Genomic DNA, 17,146 nt, shown 5'->3' with positions numbered 1-17,146 from the left:
CAGATCTCGTGCCATCTGATATGTTCTCCATAGGACATAAAGGGACCTTGTAATTTTGGATTCCTACCCATGCCACCTCAGGTGTGATGAAATCTATTTCATTAATGTTTACTCTTTACGTCACTTTCCCTTTTCCCATTAATCACAAACCCCACCGGTCATGCCTTTATTCTGACTGTAATACTATGATCATGGCCGACGGTATGCTACCCACTAGTTAGGAATAAATATTAATATTATTATTATAAAAGATGTGATGATGCGTGATGCTTCGCAGCTGCTCAGGAAGGCTGTTCCAGATGCGCGCGTAATAAGCCAGAAAGAAGAAGTGGTATAAGTTTGTACGGGCTGGGGGACAGATTGGCAGAGACGGAAGGGAAAGGCGCAATATACCTATAAGAACGTATGATAAATAAACTTACAAAACCACCAAACACAGTAAACTGTGGATGATCAGGGGAGGGAAGGGTATTAAACCCCAAACCCCCTAACCTGGATTATCACACCGCTCAGTGTCATGTACACCGCTCTTTCTTGTTTTTCAAAACGTTATACATGCTATCAAGTTGCCGCCGAATAATCGGTCTGAATATGATGCCACGATCTGCTGAAAGATTGGAACAAAATATGAGCAATAGACTTAGTTGCAACTAAATTGTGTTCTCATGGAAGCCTCGCTTGAACCATTTGTTTATGCTACTCTACGGTAAATGCGCTGCACAAGGGCCACCTCATGTTTCATTTGAAACGTTACTCGGGATATCGCATTATATTTTCATAAACGAGACCACTCACGAGATCACCAAGTTTTCAGCATTCTTTTGGAGAGTTCACTTTATGAAATAAGATGAGCACTTTCAACCAGTGAAAGGAGGCTGGCATTGATCCGCAGATGGGAGCTTACTTTTTGGTGATATACGCCATGTTGTCCCACCCAAATTCCAAGCTCCCCAAGCGATACACAGGTTAGCTTTTTTCCTTCTTGCGTTTCTGCTTCAGGCGTTTGTTATATTGTTACAAGAATCGACGCTAAACCCGGGTTTCACGTCGCCTGTACACTGATTGTGAGCTCGTAATATCCGATACTTGAGTACTTCGTTCCCAACGAACTTCTTAAGTTGACGCACAAACTTTGATAAGCCTCATATAAAACAAAACGTTCTCCCATGCCGTACAACTCCTCCGCAGGGATATGATTTCCTTCATGAGAAATTGTCGTTAATTATTGTGACTACCGGCAGTGGTTTTGCAGACATCTTGTTGTGAGTTTCTGGCGTCCAGTACGCTGCTTCTTATGCCCGCAAAATAGTATGCACAGAGCTGGTCTCATACTAATAAAATTACGGTACGACTTTGTAAGATTAGTTCACGGTTCGAAAATAATCCATTTTGCCCATTTCGAAGATTCATTTGGAAATGTATGCATAATTTCACGTTAATCAGTGGATAATCGGGGTACACTCGCAGTATTTTATCAGTTGAATGTTGAATACCCAATGACAGATATTCGTGAACTTATGATAATCTTTTTGGGCCTTCTATAAATGACATAATTTCAAGGAGCATAGTAGTCTGATTCCGAGTGCCTAATTAGCAAATTAATCGACCCTTGGAAAGATGTCAATGTTACCTCTTAGAAGGAAGATGTTCGCTCCACCGAAGTCGTAATCAGTGGGGTGAGAAAGTTTATGTAAAAATATATCATTTCGCTTTGTATATACTCACATGGAACAACACGGTAACCCCTCTCAGTTTTGTTGGGATTTGTTTTGCCTAATCTAACCCCACTGGCTAATTGGTGCCTATTTCATGTTTAAACTTGCAGTGCTGTGGGCAGCTTAGTATTCGCACAATAGTATTGAATTTTTAAAAGCCATGACGTCTCCCTGATGGACTAGCCGCCGACTAGAAGCACACCTGAATTATCTTCGCTGGAACTATAGAGTTTTCCAAGTTGTGACTTTCACGGGGAGTTAGTCCACTTTATTTGCACCTTCCGGTGACATGTTGCTCGTAGCAAAAGTTTAGGTGAGCAAAATTTCAAAAATGGTTACGGACCATCCCCGATTCACCGTTTGTGACGGTTCACGCGAGATAAAACAAAAAATTGCACTTCAGCATATTTTGGTGTTCCTCGACGTTCGATAGGAATATTTTCACGGGGATTAGTCCACTTTATTTGCACCTTCCGGTGACATGTTGCTCGTAGCAAAAGTTTAGGTGAGCAAAATTTCAAAAATGGTTACGGACCATCCCCGATTCACCGTTTGTGACGGTTCACGCGAGATAAAACAAAAAATTGCACTTCAGCATATTTTGGTGTTCCTCGACGTTCGATAGGAATATTGAAGACTCTGAAGAATATCCAAGGTAACTTTCATCCTGGAAGATTGGTCACCTGTTTGCTCCACACGCTTTAGATTACACGAATGAGAGGATCCTGCTCTGCGAAATTAGTCACAAAATATATTCCCAGACAGAACCATTAACTTTGCAACAGTGATGCAAGAGCCGTCTCTATGGATGATCCTCTTTCCCGCATATGCATTATTAGTCTCTAGATTATACAGCGTCCTGAGATATCTGCAGGTAAGGGACCGACGTAATGGTATCGTTCCTGTTATGAATTTGACGCATATAGGTAGTGACCGGTTTTCCAATATCTCACGGCAAAAATCTTGCCTATCTGGAGTATGCAGACATCGTTCTAATCTTCTAGGAGGAAGAAAAGGCGCTGGTGTTTTTATATGAACTGAGTAAAATCATCCCGTTCTTTGGTGTGCACTTAGTTCCCACAAAGCCAGTTGTCTCCCTTCTGAAGATAGATGAACACTCACCTGAGAGACGCTCCCGTGCATGAAACTCGGTCTAACTAAATTCACTATAATTTATGCCTCGTTTTAAACTGATTTGCAAGCCATTAGGTTGAAATAAATGAAAGTAACTAAAATGCGCAAAAAGTAGACAACCTGGTGCGGTGCCCAGCGCCCTGCTGTAAGAACAACAAACGTTCCTGGGTGCCCTGCGCACACGCGGGTGGGCTCTCAAACTTGCCTGCCGTTTGGACTGATTGGCCTTGCTCATTCACAGAGTTTGAGAGCCCTTGAAGCCCGTTTTAAAGGAGATCATGTTACAAGTTGCCCATGCATTCTCATGCGGAACACGGATTTTGTAAGAAACAAGATAAACTGCCCTTTCTCGATTGGGACGCATAGTCATACAAGTCATACTTGTATAGGATTTTTTTCATTTGCTAAATGTGCAAAGGTTGAAAATTCCGTCATTAGTGTTACGGGTTTACTCGTGAATAACAACTCTGTCCATATAGAGGAAATGCATGATGTCCGTTGGCAAACATGTCACAAAAATGTTGGCAGCATGATGTGATTTACATACGCTGTTAGTTGCGAAATAAACCTGTCATTAGTTTTATCAAGTAACGCGGTTTGTGCGATTTATGCAGGTACTCGTGAGCTTATTTAGCCACTTTGTCCTTATATACTAGTCCGTTTTCTTGTTTAGTAGTTATAGTCTTATACGATGAGGTAAAAATTGTAGCTTTCGTTTCCGTCGACGTTTTTAAGTAACGCAACCTATGTTCTGATTGTTTGAAGAGAGTTCTGTTAGTTCGCGCATTTCTTGTGAGTTTACATCTAAAAGAATTAAACGACCTGCTACCTTTTGTCTCACTCGTAACCCCCAGGGTGAACTATTAGAATATGTGCCGTAGCACCATCTTACGCTTTATGTCCGGTCGTCTATTTTGGTGAAAATGCATGACATGTTCCTATACCCCACCATTACAGAGGTGACTAGGAAATCAGCCATAAGCCTTAATAAAAACATGGGGTCACTCACGGTCACTACGGTTGGCACCAGGGCAGCATGTGAAACAAAAAACTCAGAGAACATTCATCAACTTTTCCCATAAATAAGCCGCATTTTCGTGAGTTTTGCAAGTTGTTGTTTTTGAGATTTCGTTTTCGTGCCCTCCTTAAGTATTCCTCCGCAAACAGCGTTTTCCGCGGGAACCACGTTTGACTTAAAACCGACAAATTATTGGCCAATAAATGGTTTCCAATTATTGCCAACTGGACAGCCTAAACATGATAATATTTGAAAAGTCAAGTGAGATCAACATAGGAGGCGTCAAGCATACCTAAATGAGAAATAGAACATGGATAATGGCATAAATGGTAGAACCTTTGTGTTTTTAATAAAACAATCAGGTAAAGGCTACACTCTTTGTGCGGAAAGCGTATAAAATGCGTGTGTTGTATTTTGTGTGTAGCCGACAAAGATTATGATCCCAAAAATATGGCATCCAAAGCGGAAGTGTCTACGTTGACTCTGATAAATGAGTGGTCAGTGCCACCATACCTATAAAAGCGCAAGAGATTTCATTCTCACCATCTACAGCTTATCGAGGTAACATTTGCGGTGTCTACTGTAAGAGAATAAAACCTATTGCAAAGGTATCGTGTGTTTTCGTATAAGAAATTTGACGTTTGCAGTGGGTTGCGACGCCGTCTTAGTGAATCCAAAGTTAGCTGGGATCAAAGAATAATCAACCGCTTTACCGCTGTCATCGTGCAAGTAAAAATGCCTACTGTTTCGCTCGGTGAAACAACTTGTGAGGTATCACTCCCTTGTTCAACGCTCATGTACCCTGAAGGTGTCATGGAGAAAGCTCTTCAAATTATCTCTATCAGTTCTTCCATAAGGGCCTAGAAGACGCAGTTTAACGTTCAACGGATTTTTCCTTGAGACCATTTAGCCGTAGATGTGACGACGTTGGAGCACATGGCTAAGCTGTCCTCCGCAAGACAGCCCTTTTAAGCTCCAGAAGTGGCCACATGATTCTGGTCTCAGTGAATAGGGGTGCGACGGTGCGTCAGCCTGTCTGAGGTCGGTGATTAGCTGTAGGCTGATCTCCAAGTTATATCCCTGGAACACAATTACTCATCCTTGAAAACTTCATGACTGTAAACTGGAATTCCTTCCTTTTACCTCAAAACAAGAAGGATCCGTTTGTACTCGTCAGCAATTTAAAGTAGCGGTCGTACTAAGGCACAGATCTTTAGATGATAAAAGCAATAACTGAATCTTTCTTTTCTGTCCCTTAAGAGTTGAACTTGATCGGTGTCAGGGATCTAACAGAATGTGCAACAGTTTCTGGCTGGTGTCCGGGAATAAACGCAGGATCACGGCGCCAACACGGTGGTTCAAACCACTTTAGGACGCAGTGATTGTATCCAGTGGGTGGGAAACAAGCCACGGATTCACGGATTGATACACAGGATCGAGGCTCTTGCCCATGTTTCCCGGGTCGGTTTTATTCTTGTCGGTCAGTGGATGTCGTTCACCTGAAAGGCACAAGTGGAAAAATGGTGTAGCACTGCTCTTTATGTTCTCAGCGCGGGGCAGTATGCTTGTCAGCGCGAGGCTTAGCATGAATAAATGTCTAATGGTGCTTTAAACTGGGTTCTAGAAGGAGCGTGAACAACCGTCGGAGGAAGGTCATTCCACGCACCTACTACCCGAAAGGAGAAAAAATTTTGTCTAATGAATTTGTGTGCTCTGAGCTTGAAAGTTTTCTTACTATGTCCCCGCCGTGTGTTTTCTGAGTCAACGGTAAAAAACCTGCTTACCAAACTTTGTTCAAATGAGGCATAAGTAAGAATTAGGTGCACTCCAGGGGAAGAAGATCAAGCATTGCGAGACGCGTTTCGTAGTCCACAGATTTGAGGCCGGCAACCATTCTCGTAGCGGCCCGCTGGACATGCTCAACGAAGGTGAGGTCTTTCGCGCGTCCTGAGTGGACAAATTCATTGGCGTATTTCAGGAATGGCCCTAAGTAGGCCCAATAGAGTATTTGGAAGTCCACGCGAGTAATACGAGAGAAGACGCGTCTGATCGTCCGTAGAATGGAGCTGACAGTGCCGATGACTCTTTGGCATCCTTCTAGCTGACATGGCTTGATCCTCGGGCAGCGGCAACAGGTCTGGTCGGTGGACATTTTTGTCACTGATAAGGCCAGGATGCTTCAGTAGTTATACCAGTGAGATGGACTGTTTTTGCACAATCCAAATCCATACGGTTGCGGCGGCTGATACTTACTGGTATAGAAGCCAACATCCAGGTTCCAGCGGGCTGACGTGTTGCTGGTACGCAAACATAATCAAATGCGGATGTCACCACTGCCCGGCTGAACTACAGTATACCAGCTGCATTATTCGGGTTAACGTCTTTGAAGTCGGTGCATCTACCTTGAGGCCGAGATGAGCGCAGCTGGTATATTTATAAGATTTTAACCGGCGGCATCAAGCAAAACATCACGGCGCTAGCAGTTTACGGTAGGTTGGGCCTTTTTTCCGGAATGCTTTTTATTGAACTTTCTTAGGCCATTGACATGGTTCGCGTGTAAACGGCTGACAGAAGTATCTCGAGTGACTTGCCCATTGTGGATATACCTTACTTCCATTTGCATGAACGGCAATGCTTAGTGATCGGTCTGTACGGAGTCATGGGAACAACTTTTTTCATCATTTTCAGCAGCCGGGTGCTCGAGTTTGCATTCTAGGACTACTGGGGCCTAGAAAAAAGAGTGAGTCACTTGATTAACTTCCCTCTCATCCAGCTGAGCTTGAAAAACTCAGCTCTTACGCACGGAGGGGGTTGACTGACCTAGGGTGATTTTGGATAACCAAACAACTCCGACGGGGTTTGATCAAAGCCGAGATCGTGGGGTGGTATGCCTATCTAAAAGCATTACTAACAACTGGGCAAAAGAGCTTTCGTCGTTATTCAGATGATTTGGCGTGTATTCCACCATATTACCTGTATCGACGTCCGGGTACACTATAGAGCCAACATCAAACCTCTTAATCACCCCATGGAGGTTGTCTACTCGGAACGCAGGGAAGGAACCCCCTTTGAATTTATCCCACGGAATGCTACGGACATGATTGTCAGCCTCAAATAAGTCACTTAGCGAACGATTACGGAGCTTTTTTGGACTCCTTCCCAGGCTGTCCTCATTTACGAGGGACCTGATAATTATATGCCCCTGTTTGGATAGGGTTTGACTGATAGGTTTTCATCGCTCACACAATCAATACTCGGCGAGCAAATGATAACATTTCCAATATCAGAGTGCATACTGTTATGAGACAACGTTTTTTCACTTTGAGTATTTGCTACGTGGAGTGATGTTTCTCATTCTGTAGTCCACGGTGCACACACGACCGAGCTCCCATCTTTATTGGATGCTCTTTTTTGTGCTCACGCTCTCAAGAATTAAGAAAAAAGTGCCAAAAACCTTTTTAACTTGCCTTTTCCAGGCAAGTAGGGGACAAATCCATCCAGAGAATGTTGGAGGAAACCTCCGACCACATGTACCAATCAGTGAATTCGGGGGTAGGTTAAAACCAACCAATCGGAACACTATTAGAAACTTATTTATCCGAATCCTCGCGCTGGCGAGCATACTGCCCCGCGCTGAGAACATAAAGAGCAGTGCTACACCCTTTTTTCACTTGTGCCTTTCAGGTGGACGACAGCCACTGACCGCCAGGAACAAAGGCGACCCGGGAAACTTGGGTAATAGCCTCGATCCTGTGTATCAATCCGTGGATGCTTGAATCGTAATCCCCATGGCCAGACCGCGTTTTCGTTCACGCCCATCGCTGATATTTCCTGGCTTCTTTTCACCGTGAACGTCCGAGCAAGCAGCACATGGGGCTGGAATATTTTTAGACAGGTCGAAATGTACCAAAAGTTTTTGAGGAAGAAGTCTTCAAAGGAATATTCTTTGTGAACGATTATAAATGCACTTTGGAACGTTCCTAGACGTTGATCTTGTGCATCATGGCAACCAGTCATACAGCTCTGCACTGCAGCGAACGGAATGAATTGGAAATCCGAAGTTTTCAAGTGTCGGCATTCTGACCAAAGTTTCGGGTGAATGACATCCAGTGCGGGCAAGTGGTTGGTGTCAGTCAGCCATTGCACCTTAATGGGGAAAACGCGGACCCACATTACCGAAGCTTTGTGCACTTACCGTTTGTACAACGGCCATGAATGTCCGTCTGTCTACGTCAAAAATTAGCATTATCAGATGGTTCGTTGCCGGTAACCGCGCAAAAGTGTTGCTGAACCTTTTTCGCCTTTGAGTACGGTCCACTATTGATCATCACACAGTCCCAGTGAATGCACAGGTGCGTTAGTTCTTCAGCTAACCTTCGCGAGGGACTTTCACACACCCATGGACTAAGACAGCTTCCAGTCTTCTCACCCGACCGAGCTAGGCACCATTGTATCCATCACCTGTGAGGTTAGTTCGCATGATGTCACGAGTCGGTAGCGTTACAAACTACAGAGTTTGAAGTGTTTTGTCTGCGGTGTTCTACAGTATGGTCGCCAGGACATCGCTACCTTCTTTGAAGAGCGCTGGGTGCAGACCATCCGGGCCAGGTGCCTTGTTGCGCTTTGGGATTGATATCTCACTCTGGATTTCGATTTTTCATGGCGGGTCGATGTTCCATTCGTGACGGCTTCGTTCTTTTAGCAATTGTGTTGTAGGAGACCAGCCGAACTGTTCTTTGAGGTGCTCAGTCAACCGCTCAAAATGACGACTGGGGGAGTGAATTGCCGTCTCGTCTTTTTCATACACCGTTTTACTGACGCCTGCCTTTTGACCGGTTGAACGGTTCATTTGGAACGGTGAAGCTGTTGCCTATGGAGAAAGCCTTCTCCACCCTCTGGGCCTTCAAAATCCATCAGCGTTCTTTATCATTCCTCAAGCTCTTGATTATCCGGGGGGCGAGATGGCCCAAGTGGTTAGAGCGCAAATTTACTGACCGGAAGGTCCTCGGTTCGAACCGGATCTCTACCTCTCGACTTCCTCTGTCCAGGCTTGGGCGATCTGGCAGTATCCCAGGTCTAGTGCCTCCTCCGTGTGGCATGGCAGCTAGGCGCCGAAAGGGTGCTATAGTTGAACGATTTATCCGGTGTTTGAGAGATCTGCGTGCGCCATCATAGTCGCCAGTTGCTGGTATCGCCTTTCAGGCAATAAAAATATCTACTGATCTCGAAGATATACAGGTTTCATGTAGTCGAGTCAGATAGCCCAGACAAGCAGTTTTGAAAGCTGAGAGCATTGTTTCTTTAACTCGCCTCCATTCAATCCCCAGGCTCTCTTCGTCATCCACTTGACTGCGTTTTCAGTAGCCTTCTAGCCAGATCAGCTCGATACTCTTCAGTTACTGAAACTTGTGGAAGTTGATTAGGGTGACTGCACGCGTAATGCTAGCCGAAAGCGAAGTGCTAACCGAGCCCGCACGATGACGTGATCAGAGTCTAGTTGATTAACCGTGAAAGAACGGTAGTCTTTAACTGAGGTTCTCCATCGGTAACTGATAGCAACATGGTCCAAACGAGTCCATGATTGTCTTGTGGTAGGTAGCTCCAAGTTACTCGATGTGAACGTTTGATGGAAATTCGTACCGGTCAGGGGCAGACAGTGACCTGAGCACAACTGAAAACCTGCTTCCCATTATCCACAGGCTCAGCTTCGACTCCAAATCTACAACCTATCTTCGCTTCTTCCGGACTCAGTCGTCAAAATTGGGAATTCATATCGTCCCTCTTGTTGGTTGAAGCAGTTGTGATAAATCTTGACAACACTCGTCCCTCTCAGTCTCAAAACTGCAGTTTGTTGGGGTGTATGTTTATCATCATCATCATCACCATCATCGACAGCATGACATCAGTGTTCAACACTGATGCTTCACTGCCGTACAACCGTGATTTATTTGAAAGCCTTATTGTAAAGAAAAGAGTAAAGGTGGACGGGGAGGGGACTTAGTGCTAGCTTAACACAATCATTCCGAGGTGCCTACACCTCCAGACATTCACTCAGGCGATCTGGGTAGAAACTGACAACAAGAACGCCACTGACATCGGTTGGCAGCCATATCCTGTAGTGTCTCTAACCAGGCACAGTGAGGATCACGCGGTCCCCACCCTGGAAGGCGAGTAGCATCTACAACACCCAAGCGTTATGTTTATACAACAAATGAACATCGTTTACCGCATCAACCTGCGTTAACCTTTATTGAGCCAGACAACCGCACAACGCACAGGCGACTGTTCACTGGGATCCAGTACAGTAAGCCTATTTCAACCTTCAGATCGAATGCAACTCGAATACCGCAGACATCGCGATCCATTATGTCATGATCAGATTGATCGTTCAGTTGTAGCACCCTTTTGAGTGCCTAGCTGCCATGCCTTCGGGAGGAAGCACGAGAGGTGAGATATTGCCAAGTTGCTCAAGCCTAGACAGGGGACGTCAAGATTATTGGGTACTTGAAGAGTTAAATGTGGAGCATCTGAGCTCGTCCTTAACGGCTTGATGAGCACGACCAAAGTGGGGTTTTGTATGCGTGTTTCGGAGACAACATTCATCGACAGAGGGAAAGCAAGGTTTCAGCAAGCGATGTTCATTGCCCATTTGATAAAGAGTACGGACATTAAAGGTTGGAACGTGGATCAGGTCTTTTGAGATTAGTAGGTGATTGTTTTGGTTTATTTTTCTGGGCCAATATTTAGACAGTGTTGGCTAGAGGATCGGCAGATGGGTTGATTACACGGCTTTGTGCGACGGATGAACAGGGAATGTGGGAAAAGGCCGGTGAGCAAAGAGCTGCAATGAAGAATGATACTACCCGGTTGCCCAAGCCGAATAGAGGGATTTGGTTGAGGTACCCCACCTTGAGCCTTTGAATCGAAAGTCTGACCGACAAGGCAGTGGGAGAACGTAGGTTTTTTTCGGGAACCTTCCCCCTAGTCTCTAAATCAAGACTCTGAACCGCGAGGCAACGATTGTTAGGTTTGTTCGGGGGACTCAATAGTCTGACCCACTTGGCTTCAGGGGACCGGTCTGGTCCTAGGACATAGGGGGTAAGTCACTACTTTTTCACTCCTGATGCGACTGCGCACAGCAGGGGCCTTTCGAGCAGCACAGAGCTCTTTGGTTCCAAAGGTGTTTCGACCGTATTAACGCGCCAGTGGTCAACGTCAACCGTTGAGCGATCGGAGTGTGCGGTTTTTAGGGCCAACCTTTTCTGATCCGTCGTTCCTCGATGAAAGGCAGCATCACCGCTTTTTTAAATATGGACATTTTGATTGCCTGGAGAAACTCCTTACTGCCGTCACACTCCTATCGCAGAGAACAGTACTGCTTTAGCTCCAGACTACCTCGTAATATGATTACTCGTAGTACAAAGACTCGCCGTTCTCTGTCGTGCTGCTCCCCGGTAGCCTTTTCTGGCAGCAGCTACTGATGTTCAGTGATGTCAGCTCATTCAGGTCGCATTTTGGAAAGCGAAACAGTTAAAGTATTGAACCTTTTCTTGTATAGCTCTTTGCTTTGTAACGCCTAAACTGCATCGAAAACGTAGTTGACATAAGTTTCTTTCCTTTTCCATCCATCCATTCACTGAAATTGGGGTGACGAACGCAGAAGTGTGATTTTCTAACCTCTCGACGAGTTTGACAACCCTGATGAGTCCTCAAACGGTGAATATACAACATTGTCTGCTGGATGATTGGTTGTGTTTAAACAGTATGTGAACCTCGCACAGCCTTTGACTATTCGATGTCGAAGAGCTTTCCGCTTGTTCTTTTCTTTTCGCAAAAGCATCGTTCTTGCAAATAACTGCAAGCCCGCACTCTTGAAAAGGCTTACTAATTAGGAGCTCAACAGCCTTACTATGAACAAGCGAGCTCAGACCTAAAAGCTACATCGTGGTATGACTTTGGCTCAGACCGCCCGGTCACTGTTGGGTCGTCATCATCTTAGACGCCAAAATTAGTAATGGCACTAATGCTTTGCTGCCGTACAGCTACAATGTTTATTGATTTGTATTGAAAGATGTAAAGTTAAGAGTAGGTGAGTGGGAAACCCGTCACGAACAGACTGGAACCGTGATATGACGGTCTGTGGGCCTGTATGGCCCACTGAGCTATAATTGACTGGTGACAATCGCTGAGTCTCTCCTACCGGGTCGTCAGTAGCTATGGGTCCGACTAACACATTCTCCTGGCCATCCATGTTGGGTTTGAGAACATGTGTGGCGACCTTTCTTTGTGGAGATTGTACTGCACTTGTATTTCCCGCCAAACACCACTGTCTTGCTGTCTGGCTTATGAGTCAAATGTTTTGGTCGACGACTAATTGTCCCCCTGCGTAGCTCTGGGTGTCCTGGCGGTATGCAAGCTCATGTGAAACCGTGTTACTTACTGCTAATAAAATTCTCATGCTATATCGGCCATCGCGAGGTGTTACCAGCCGGGTTGCCTTACTCACTGCAAATTTCAAGGAGGTAAGCGAAAGCCTGCCACTGCTCCCACCTTCCTCCTTGCACTTCCTGCCTTCACACTACGCCATCCCATGCGAGTACTCCTTCTACAGGTCCCAACCTTATGATCGTTTAGCTGTAGCACCCTTTCGGTACCTAACTTCCATGCCACCCGAAGTTTGCTTGAGGGCTGGGATACTGCCAGGTTGCCCAAGTCTAGACAGGGGAAGTCGAGAGGCAGAGGTCGAGTTCGAACCACGGGCCTTACGGTCATTAGCTTAGCGCTGTAATCACCTGAGCCATCTCGATCCCAATATTATGATTGACTGCTTTGTTTGCCTTGCATCCCTTTCATCTGCAACTCTGGCGCGTCCATCTTCGCCAGCAACTCTAACCACCTCGAAAGCTGTCTCCAACCTCAGAAAATCAGCCTGCTTAACTGCCTTTAATGTTCGCACACTGTTGCAAGCCGGACAACAGGTAGTTATTACTCCTGTGCTAGATTCCCTCTGCACTTATGTGTGCTCTTTACAAATACTGTAACTGAACTGAATGCCACACACGTACTGTAATTGAATCCTGTCTAGGTATGGGCGCCATTGGCAGTATCCCAGCCCTCATACAACCATGACATCTACAGCTAACAATACCCTCATGCCACACCGGCCGTCGCGTGATGCCACCAGCCGAGTCGCTTTCCTTGCTGCATACAACAGGGTGGGTAAACGAAAGCCGATGTTCCTGACGTCTCCCCCCGTACACTTCCACGTTTTCCGTCTTCCGCCCTCCCGGCCGTCGATGCCACCAGCCGAGTCGCTTTCCTTGCTGCATACAACAGGGTGGGTAAACGAAAGCCGATGTTCCTGACGTCTCCCCTCCCTCGCTTCCACGTTTTCCGTCTTCCGCCCTCCGCCGCCCAAATTCGAATGCTTTCTTCGCAGGTCCCAGCATTAGGACTGACCATTTTGCTCGCCCTGTATCACACGTAGCTGCAGCTTCTGTACGTCCGAGTTCAGTCACAACCCCAAACACTTCGAAGACTGTGTTTCAAACACTGAAAGTTTGTCTACTTAGCCGCCTGTTAATGTTTGCACACTGAAGCATGCAGGTCAACAGCGTCTTGCTGGTACGCTGGATTCCATCTGCGTTGATGTATGTTGTCCATTAGAAACAAGGATGCAGGACGCAAGTACTGTGATCGAACTGACTGCTCCCTGGCTCTTTTCCAGGTTCTGGGTGCGCACCTCTGCTGCAGCCGGATATGCTGAGGGTGGTTATTGTATTGAGCCACCGAGCGGAAGCGTCTCTGCTTGAAATGATCCCCGTTGATAGTAGCCTCTGTGCGATTCGCTTGGCATTATCTGCGAGAGAATCTAGAGAAGGTGAGGTCCATCGCACCCTGTTTGTTGTGTCTGCTTATGCCCCAACTGACGGTAGCTCTGAATCCGCTGAAGTTTCTGTGACGCCCTAGATGCTCTAAAAGAGCACCTATATCACAATGGACCAAGTGCCCATAAATCATGGTGGTTGCTGCTGACATGGACTTCCAGGTAGGTGAACTATGCGCTGCGGATGCCTGGTTGGATGGTCGCCTTGGATTAGGCACGAGCTGCACGTACAACTTAGATCGCCTGCCTCAGATGTGTGCCGATGACAGACTTCCTTTACAGTACGAATTTACAGAGCATTGGAAATAGCCATACAACGTGAAGCCCACGTACGAACCTGCCCTGAATCCAAGTAGACCACATCGTCGTCGGTTACCGGTAGTGAGGGTCGATCACTTCCTGCCGTTCCTTCTGGAATACCGCCGTGGACTTCAACCTTGCACTCGTACACTGCTTTTCACGGCGCTTTTCAGGTGTACGCAAAACGCGCACATTTTGCTTAGTCATTGAGAAGCTGGTGGACCCGAAAGTCAAACGAAACTGTCAGACCCAGCTCCCCGAACGCCTGTCGGATGGTATGGTGTCGGATGTAAATGGCCAATGGGAAAATATATCGAAAGCGCTACTCAGCCGGAACTTTTGTTTGCGGTAAAACCCAGCGAACCTCATCCAAACATTGGATCTCTGATAGGACCGTGTCTTTGCTGGAGACCCGGCGACAGATTCCATCTGGCCGCCACCGCAACTCCACCCGGCGCATCATCCGACGCCAGGTGAAACTGAGTATCCCCGCAGACAGAAAAACATGGTGAACCCGAAAGCTCGAAGAAATGGGAAATGCAAAGAATGCTGGGAACGTCCACAAGCCGTTCTACTTGATTCGTTCGACTGGCCCTCGGAAACTTCTAGTCGGTGAAATAATCAGATACCAAAAACGGCTCCCTGATATGCGGCAAAGCACAACGTTCGGACTGCTGGGCACAGTACTTCGAATAGCAATTCAGCTCACCACCTGCTACCTCCAATCCATAATCCTGGGCTTCATCACAAAGATGGACCGTAAATATGGAGCCGCCTTCAGTCTCAGAAGTGTCCAAGTGTGTTTCTTCACTCAAACGTCATCGTGCTGCTGGTCCTGACCGACCACTTGCTATTTTCAAAGATGGCGGTGAGCTCCTCAGCCAGTGCCTGTCTAGCCTATTTGGGTCTACCTGAGAGGAAAAGACCGTCTCAGACAACTGGGGTGAATCGATAGTAGTACCCATTTTTATAAAAGGTACCCGAAGTAAATGTAGTAACCACAGATGTTAGTTTGGCGCCTGTTGTAACAAAGTTTCAGGTGTCACTGGTTGTTCGTCGTCTTGCGGTGGTACGTGAAACCTTGACTCGTGAGAATCAAGCGGGATTTCGACCAGGGAGAGGCTGCGTTGACCACATCTTCACACTCTGTCAGGTGTTAGAGCAACGCTACATGTACAGACGACCCACAGTCCTGGTATTTCTTGACTTCAAGGGTGCGTTTGGTTCTGTTGATTGGTCAGTGCTGTTAACTACACTTGCTCAACAGGAGTTCGTAAACATAATCCGATCCCCATATTCACGTACATCTGGGCGAGTGAGAATGTATGGTGAACTCTCCAAAAGCTTCCCTACAAAAAGTGGTGTCAGACCAGGATGTTCACCCTCTCCATTCTTGTTCAACTTCTTCATTGATGAAATAATGAGGCGAACGCTGGACGTTCTTCAAAACCCCGGTGTTCAAATTGTTGCAGGTGATATTATTGTCGATCTGGGGTGCGTAGGTGACCAAAGTGAGGCACAAGCCAGCCAGTTCCTTTCCATATCGTGTGATTGAGCGGTTGTATGTGTGGGCACCTCAGAATGCTTAAAATAAGTCAGCACTAGGTCCTCTCTCTCACCCACTCTTTTTCTCTTTTCACTCTAGGTCTTTAAATATAATGAGAAGAAACTTGTGGTTGTACGACAGTGAAGCATCAGTGTCAACACTGATGTTGCTGTGTTTGATGATGACTGTAATTGAATTGAATACCGCACCTTTGGTGATGCGGAGATTGCTGCACCTGGATATGACGGCGTGGGTGCCGTATTGAGCGATCGAGCGTGGGCGTGTGCACTTGGTCGGATGCCCATTGTTAGCATCCTGTGCACTATTCGTTTGGCGATGTCTGTGAAAAAATTCGGCAAAGTGAGGCCCGTCGCACTTCGTTTGGTGTCTGTTTTCGCCCAGATTGACAGTGGCTCTGAATCTTTTAAAGCCACTTTCTACGACGCCTTATGTGCTCTTTTATATCGGGCCAAAAGCCCACACCATTGTGGTTGCTGATAACATGGGCCTAAGGCTTAGAGCTGCTGTGACCCAACTGGATGTTGGTTTGTGACACTCAATGGAGTGTGTGTCGCTGGCGTGTTGGCCACAGATTGTTCTTTCGCCCTTCCAATTTCCGGAACAGCTGAAGTCATCTGACTACGTGGGTCCCACGAGAAAGCCAGCCCCAAACCCGAATGTAGTTACCCGGGAAGACAAAGCCCCAAAATGCACACACCTCGCATAGCCGTTTTTAGGCTTGTGGACCCAGAAGTCAAACGAACCAAGTAGACTCGGCTCCAAAGCCTTCTGACTGGTTCATTGTCGGATGCTGACGACTACCGCAGGTAAATATCCAAAGTATTATTGCCGGAACTTCCATTTTTGGTACAACCTAGTCAACCTCAAAACAAATAAAAAGTCGTTAAGCTGTAACACTTTCGGTGCCTAGCTGACATCCTACCCGATGGAATCACGAGAGGTGAGATACTGAAAGGTTACTCAAGCCTAGACAGGAGCGGTTGAGATGCAGAGGTTGGATTCGAACCACGGACCTTCCGGTCAGTAATTCCGCGCTCTAACCACTGAGCCGTCTTGAGCTCCTCAACCGACCTCAGCCATGCACAGGGTGGGGACCGCTTGATCCTCACTGTGCCTGGTTGGAGACACTACAATATATGGCTGCCAACCGATGTCAGTGGCGTTCTTGTTGTCAGTTTCTGTCCAGATTGCCTGAGTGAATGTCTGGAGGTGTAGGCACCTCGGAATGATTGTGTTAAGCTAGCACCAAGTCCCTCCCCCATCCACCTTTATTCTTTTCTTTACAATAAGGCTTTCAAATAAGTCATGGCTGTACGGCAGTGAAGCATTGGTGTTGAGCACTGATGTCATGCTGTCGATGATGATGACTTGAACAGTGCAGGTGGAAGATTGCAAAGACTGGGTGCTTTGTTTCGCTTTAAGAGCATGATTCCGTCAGTGGTTTCACCTTGTGCTAAGACCGGGGAGTTCAAAAGTATCATGAAGCTGTTATTGCGTTAAACATTATGCTGAACGCTTTAGACCGA

This window comes from Opisthorchis viverrini (assembly GCF_000715545.1).
Source record: "Opisthorchis viverrini unplaced genomic scaffold opera_v5_473, whole genome shotgun sequence".
NCBI lineage: Eukaryota > Metazoa > Platyhelminthes > Trematoda > Opisthorchiida > Opisthorchiidae > Opisthorchis > Opisthorchis viverrini.
Note: the sequence above shows the minus strand (reverse complement) of the source record.